The sequence below is a fragment of the Pecten maximus genome, chromosome 7 (genome assembly GCF_902652985.1).
Source record: "Pecten maximus chromosome 7, xPecMax1.1, whole genome shotgun sequence".
Taxonomy (NCBI): Eukaryota; Metazoa; Mollusca; class Bivalvia; order Pectinida; family Pectinidae; genus Pecten; species Pecten maximus.
Window position 1 is genome coordinate 18,436,092 of NC_047021.1, and position 7,820 is coordinate 18,443,911.

A 7,820-nucleotide genomic window follows, 5' to 3' on the forward strand; every position below is an offset into this window, starting at 1 on the left:
TCTACTAACAATATATCCACATAAACATATCCACTTACACCATATCCACATAAACCTATCCACTAACAACATATCCACATAAACCTATCCACTAACAACATTACGCATACAACCTATCAACATATACTCTAACAACCCATCCTTACAAACATTTCACTTATTGGTGATAAAAAACGTTCACGTACTACAAGTGATTTTTATTCATGGGATAATACAGACTTAGGAGTCAGGGGTCATGCGTTATTTGCTACCAGGCAATACTCCTTTCATCATATTTCTATCGTTCATTGTTACTAGTTAATTGCTCTGGAAATACTTAAAAGGCTAATATACAAAATTATTAATATACCATGTATACATGGGAGGAATATGGAGATATAAGCACGAGTGATGAACTTGTTCTCTCATCTATATCCGAGCGTAGAATTTCTAATACCTAATATTATGTTGCAACTCACCGGTGGTATATCTCAAAGATTACTTTATAAAAATGTTATCGCAGTCGATGTAGATACTGTTTGGCAAATCAAATTATTCTTTATCTAAATTATTGAAAGTTATACCTTTTCGAGAGGACAAAATGTCATTTTAGAGTAAACGTCATTTTTTCAATAAATAATAAACGTGTAACGAAATCGAACACCATAATGATTGTGCTTATTATTATGAGTCATACAATTACTATACAATAACAATTCCTATTCTTAATCTCATTGAGTCACATCTTGTGTTCCTTTTATTATCTTTCCATTGTTCATACTGAATGCAAGTTTGAGCGTCTATATCACGGTTAATGGTTTTTACCCTACCTTAGAATGCGTTTATGATGACAAAAACAGTATTACAATGCTCTACACGGCGAGGTTTGAATGACTAACGAGGAATAAGGATGTTATACAGATATTTGGTGACGAGAAGGAGGTAAAAATCCCCTTTACATGAAAGAAGTGGTTGAAATGTTTATATTGTATATCACATTCTTTTGGATATGCTGCCATAGGTCATGGAAAGAAATGCAGAATATTCTAAAATGAGTATCTGTTATTGGTGTAGAAATTCTGTAGATACCCTGTGATGTTTAACCTAGGAGATAACGTACCCGGGTCAGTGTATCCTGTTCTGTGTGTCCTGTTTAACCACATAAGTGTCTTCCCAGCAGTAGAACATGTATCACGAAATATTAACAAACCAACAAATAAGGTTGATAGGTGTTCAGATTGTCTTATAACACAACCATTCTTGCATTTTTTCACCTTTCGATAACCATCCTTGGTCACCTTCGTCAGACCAAATTTCTAAAGCCAAAAGTACGTGTAACTTTGATAACAATTTCACACCTCACGTTTCACTTGTCATTTGCTATCAAAGAGTATAGTCGTCCAAAATATTAATAGTCTCTCATAACTCTTTTGGAGCTTCCGTGACTGAAGTTTAGGTAATGTTTAATGTAAAGCATTGTTTTATTGTAATAACAAAAGATGAGATGTAAATAAATATCTGTAAAATATCTGTATCTGTACCAAAATGTTACGTATAAAAGCAAATACTGCTAATCTTATCGCATACTTACTTAACAACCTACAGAAAATGTTTTATAAAAACGAGGTTGATAATTTGATTGGCCAAAATGCTCGAATCTGTCAAATAAGGAAATGGATCTCTTGAGCGATCCAAGGAGGCACTTGCGATGTTTTCTGAACTGAATTAAGTCACACCACTACTACATGCACCTGTTTCAATTGTACCAGAATGAGGACATCCGATACAACAGGCTATGACATCTACCTGTGAAACAAGATGTCAGAGTGTATGCCCCCCACCGTTGTTGATATGTGTTGATATGTGTAGCCATGCGTATCCAGGGAATAATATTTCCTTGCTTGCACGAGGGGGGGATCTGCTGAATAATATTTCCTTGTTTGCACGAGGGGAGTCTGCTTTTGGTTACACTTCATAGATTGTTGCTAACTAGGTCAATGGAAATACTTATCAATTTATTACTTTCACAGGCCAGTTCCAGCAATTTTCCATTTTGGATATGAACTACCGATACCAATTAGCTCTCCAGGGAAGGTAAAAATGAACATTAATCTCTTAATTTAGGTCATTTCGACCATAAGGAAATAGCACCAAAGTATAAGAATTTAGTAATCGTTACAGTGTATATCGATTAATGAGCCAGCTGTTTCAGCCTTTAATGGTCAAAACTATCTTTCTAGATTAAAGCCTTAGTGATGCTTGGGGCCAAAAATCTGAAAACCAAACTGAATAAAGAACAATAAAATGAAGATATCTTAAAGCCACATACTCCCAAAGAAATATACATAAATGTTTCGAGCTCCTTACAGTTTTCAGATTTAATATTTACCTAACAAATTATCGCGAATCAAAAACCGGAGGAAAATGTGTATTTATGAAAGTATACGGGAAATTCCCAAAAATAATAACTGGGTCCGACAGACCAAGTTTCTAAGCGAAATAGTCCCATAATGCAACGGGCGGGTTATCAGTTTATACAAAATGGCGGAACGCCGAATGCGTGAGCCTGCAATTAAAATTCACGTATACTCGATATGCAAACAACGGCCATGTTTGTAGTTAATTTGCAGTGCACGGAGTCCCCCAGGGAAGCGTTATCGGGCCGATAATGTTCCTGACTTATATCAACGATCTACCCGAGATGTTAAACTGTACAACAAAAATATTTGCAGATGATGCCAAGCTGTACAGCAGAAACTCTACCCAAGAAGAAAGGGATCATCTACAAAGCAATATTGACATCATGTGTCGATGGTCTGAAGATTGGCTAATGTCTCTGAATACAGAGAAATGCAAACATATGGAAATGGGGCCCAGAGAAAAATTAACGAGCTATAAAATAAATCAAAGCGGAACTGATCATATCCTGGAGAAAGTAGACAGCGAAGAAGATCTAGGTGTCTACATCGATAGGAACCTCAATTTCAACACCCATATACAGAAAACCGCTAACAAGGCCAATCAGATAGTTGGAATAATATTCAGAAGTTTTACCTACATGAGCCAAGATATCTTTGTAAGACTATACAAATCCCTTGTCAGATCGCACCTGGAGTATGCTTCTGTAATCTGGTCACCACTCTATGTTAAAGACAAAATAGCAATTGAGAGCATTCAGTGTAGATCTACCAAACGTGTACCATCACTTCGAGATATATCATATCCAGAGAGGCTGTTAGCACTTGGTTTACCAACTCTAGAATACCGTCGCGAAAGGGCCGACATGCTGCAAGTGTTCAAAATTCTGAACAATATTGATGTTCTGGACAGGGAAAAATTATTTACCCTATGTGACTATAGAGCAACTAGAGGTCATTCAAAAAAGTTGTTCAAGAGACCCTGTAAGAAACATCTTGTGTCCAGTTATTTCAGCAACCGAGTTATAAAGCCATGGAATGCTCTACCAGAACATGTAGTCTCAGCCCCCAGTGTCAATTGCTTCAAGGATAGATTGAACAAACATTGGAAGGACCATCCACGGAAGTTTATACCTTCATTTTTATAAAGTGATTGCAGTGCCACTTTTGAAATTATTTTATCAATTAGCTTGTTTTTTCTTACTGAACAAATGACTGAAATGTGAAATTGTGTTTTTAATTCAAAGAAAAGTTCTACACCAGGAATTGTCAAGATACATATATATCAAGTGTAAATAGTATGTGTAAATAAGTGCACATTAGTTCAAGTGTTCAAAATGTGCTTTACCATAATTTATGTATATCCAGAGACATATATATAATCTATTTAGTGAAGAAACAACCAATCCGAAGTCGCTAACCTTCTATTTGACAAACCTCATTCTGTAATGACATGGCGATAATACATCACACAAGCCTTTTAAGGCTTACATTGGTGTCATACTGTGATTACTGTTATAGCTTCGTTCTCGGCTCCGTGACAATAATGGCGATAAAAATACAAGTGGCGAGTTATTTTTATACACTTATATCTTTAAGGACTCCCCCCGGTCAAGCGTCCAGGCCAGTCAGGCCAGTGGTCATTTTAATGTTAGGAAAGCGTGAATGAACATCTTGGATTGCCATCAATACATGTGTGCAACCGGTGGCGGTGGCGGTGGCGGTGGCAGCGGCAGCGGCAGCAGTAGTAGTAGTAGTGGCGGTGGCGGTGGCAGCGGCAGCAGTAGTAGTAGTAGTAGTAGTAGTAGTAATAACAGCCCCTCTGGAACACTTCCATGCAAGTGTCAGACCGGGGATCAAGGGACGTCTCTGAAAATCTTCATTGTTTGCCCTTCATATTCAGTATAAAGTACAGCCCTGGTGAGATGACTGATACCTGCAGAGAACTCTGATTAGGGGTCTTTGTTACATAACGCATATTTAAAATAGAATATTCTGCAGTTGAAATTGCAATATCGTTTTGAAAAATGTCCTACATGTTTGTATACATGCAGTAACTAAACTAAGACAAAATAAACGTTTTGCCTTTTTCAGTTGTATTTATTCTCTGTGTGGAAACTGATTTATCAATAAAATCCTATCTGATACTAATCAAAACTTGAATATGTTTCAATCTGAACTTAAGATAAATCCGGCTGATCCATTATGGTCGACTGAGGCATCCAAATTGACACTCTTCTTTGGAACTGATCTTATTTTTCTTAATATTGTGTAAACCTGTTTCTTGTTATACTGAAACTCGTCTTCAAATGTTCACATGTGGACGTATCGTCTTGGCGTTATGATTTTTTTATGTGACTCATTGGTTATTATAGGGCCAAAGGTATGGAGCTACAGAAGGGAAGTCAGAATGTCTGAGTTAGGGCCACATACTTTACAGGGTGATCCCGTGGTTGTCATAGGCATGTAATGAATCGATCTCGCACGGGGTATGGAAAGACCAAGCACAGGCTATGACGGAACTCACAATAGCGTGACGTCATCATTTTAAGTAGCTTAACCATGTCGCATATTGATAGCGTCATACATTTCGGTACACATTTTAACAATGAAAAATAAATTCATACCTTACACATTGATACTTTTTTAAGGACTGTTTATGAGAAAAATAATCAAACATCTCAACTCGGAAGCCAAAACAACTCACACTAAAATGACTTTAATAAACCTCCGAACAATAGGGAACCTTTGAGAAACATATTGAAAATAGTGTTTGACATACTGATAACTGGTGTATATAATATGTATAAACAAATATCAATTCATTATGTGAGTCAGTCAGTCCCCAAATCAAATCGTATTTTTGGTCTAATTTTCTACCTTCATGGATCTAACAATGTTTTGTCTCTGTACAAATGTCTAATTATACGTAATCCGGAAAACACTACCAATGTGTGTTATTCACCCCTTAGAACATCAGATAACGATAGAAAATGTCCAATAAAGAGCCTCTAAAAGAGTACGAGAAAACCTATCCTAACATTCCAGATAGTTAATGTTTACCAACCATAGATAGGTTAGGTTTAGCCACCCTAGATAGATTGTTTACCTACCCTAGATATTTAAAGTTTACCTACCCTAGATAGATTGTTTGCCTACCCTAGATATTTAAAGTTTACCTACCCTAGATAGATTGTTTACCTACCCTAGATATTTAAAGTTTACCTACCCTAGATAGATTGTTTACCTACCCTAGATAGATTGTTTACCTACCCTAGATAGATTGTTTACCTACCCTAGATATTTATTGTTTACCTACCCTAGATATTTATTGTTTACCTACCCTAGATAGATTGTTTACCTACCCTAGATAGATTGTTTACCTACCCTAGTTAGATTGTTTACCTACCCTAGATAGATTGTTTACCTACCCTAGATAGATTGTTTACCTACCCTAGATAGATTGTTTACCTACCCTAGATATTTACTGTTTACCTACCCTAGATATTTATTGTTTACCTACCCTATATATTTATTGTTTACCTGCCCTTGATATATTAAGTTTACCTACCCTAGATAGGTAAGGTTTACCCACCCTAGATTGATTAAGTTTACCTACCCTAGATATTTAAAGTTTACCTACCCTTGATATGCCAAGTTTACCTACCCTTGATATACCAAGTTTACCTACCCTTGATATACCAAGTTTACCTACCCTTGATATACTAAGTTTACCTACCCTAGATATTTAAAGTTTACCTACCCTTGATATACTAAGTTTACCTACCCTAGATATGTTAGGTTTACCTACCCTTGATATACAAGTTTACCTACCCTAGATATGTAAGGTTTACCCACCCTGGATAGATTAAGTTTACCTTCCTTAGATAGCTTAAGTTTACCCACCGTAAATAGGTCAAGTGTATCCACCATAGATAGGCTAGGTTTACCTATCCTAGATAGGTAACTTTACCCACCCTATATAGATTAAGTTTACCCTACCCAAGATAGGTTAAGTTTACCTACCCAAGATAGGTTAAGTTTATCCACCATAGATAGATTAAGTTTACCAACCCTAGATAGGTTAAGTTTACCTACCCAAGATAGGTTAACTTCACCCACCCAAGATAGGTTAAGTTTACCACCCTAGATAGGTTAAGTTTACCCACCCTAGATATATCAAGTTAATACACCTTAGATAGGTTACGTTTACCCATCCTGGATAGGCTCGGTTAATCAACCCTAGATAGGCTTGGGTTAATCCAGCCTAGATAAGCTTAGTTAATCCACCCTAGATATATTTGGGTAATCCATCATAGATAGGTTAAGTTTACCCATCCTGGATAGGTTCGGTTAATCCACTCTAGATAGGTTTGGTTTTTCCACTCTAGATAAGTTCGGTTAATCCACTCTAGATAGGTTTGGTTTATCAACTCTTGATATGTTCGGTTAATCTACCCTAGATATGTTCGGTTAATTCACCTAAATAGATTAAGTTTACCCACCAAAGATAGGTTAAGTTTACCTACCCTAGATAGGTTAACTTCACCCACCAAAGATAGGTTAAGTTTACCTACCCTAGATAGGTTAAGTTTACCTACCCTAGATAGGTTAACTTCACCCACCCAAGATAGGGTAAGTTTACCAACCCTAGATAGGTTAACTTCACCCACCCAAGATAGGGTAAGTTTACCTTCCTTAGAAAGATTAAGTTTACCCACCCTAGATAGGTTAAGTTTACCCACCCAAGATAGGTTAAGTTTACCTTCCTTAGAAAGATTAACTTTATCCACCCTAGATAGGTTAAGTTTACCAATCCTGGATAGGTTTGGTTAATCCAACCTTGATAGGTTCGGTTAATCTACCCTAGATATGTTTGGTTTATCCTCCCTAGATAGGTTTGGTTTATGCTCCCTAGATAGGTTTGGTTTATCCTCCCTAGATATGTTTGGTTTATCCTCCCTAGATAGGTTTGGTTTATCCTCCCTAGATAGGTTTGGTTAATCCTCCCTAGATAGGTTTGGTTTATCCTCCCTAGATAGGTTTGGTTAATCCTCCCTAGATAGGTTTGGTGTATCCTCCCTAGATATGTTTGGTTTATCCTCCCTAGATATGTTTGGTTTATCCTCCCTAGATAGCTTTGGTTTATCCTCCCTAGATAGGTTTGGTTTATCCTCCCTAGATAGCTTTGGTTTATCCTCCCTAGATATGTTTGGTGTATCCTCCCTAGATATGTTTGGTGTATCCTCCCTAGATATGTTTGGTGTATCCTCCCTAGATATGTTTGGTTTATCCTCCCTAGATATGTTTGGTTTATCCTCCCTAGATAGGTTTGGTTTATCCTCCCTAGATAGGTTTGGTTTATCCTCCCTAGATACGTTTGGTTTATCCTCCCTAGATAGATTTGGTTAATCCACTCTAGAT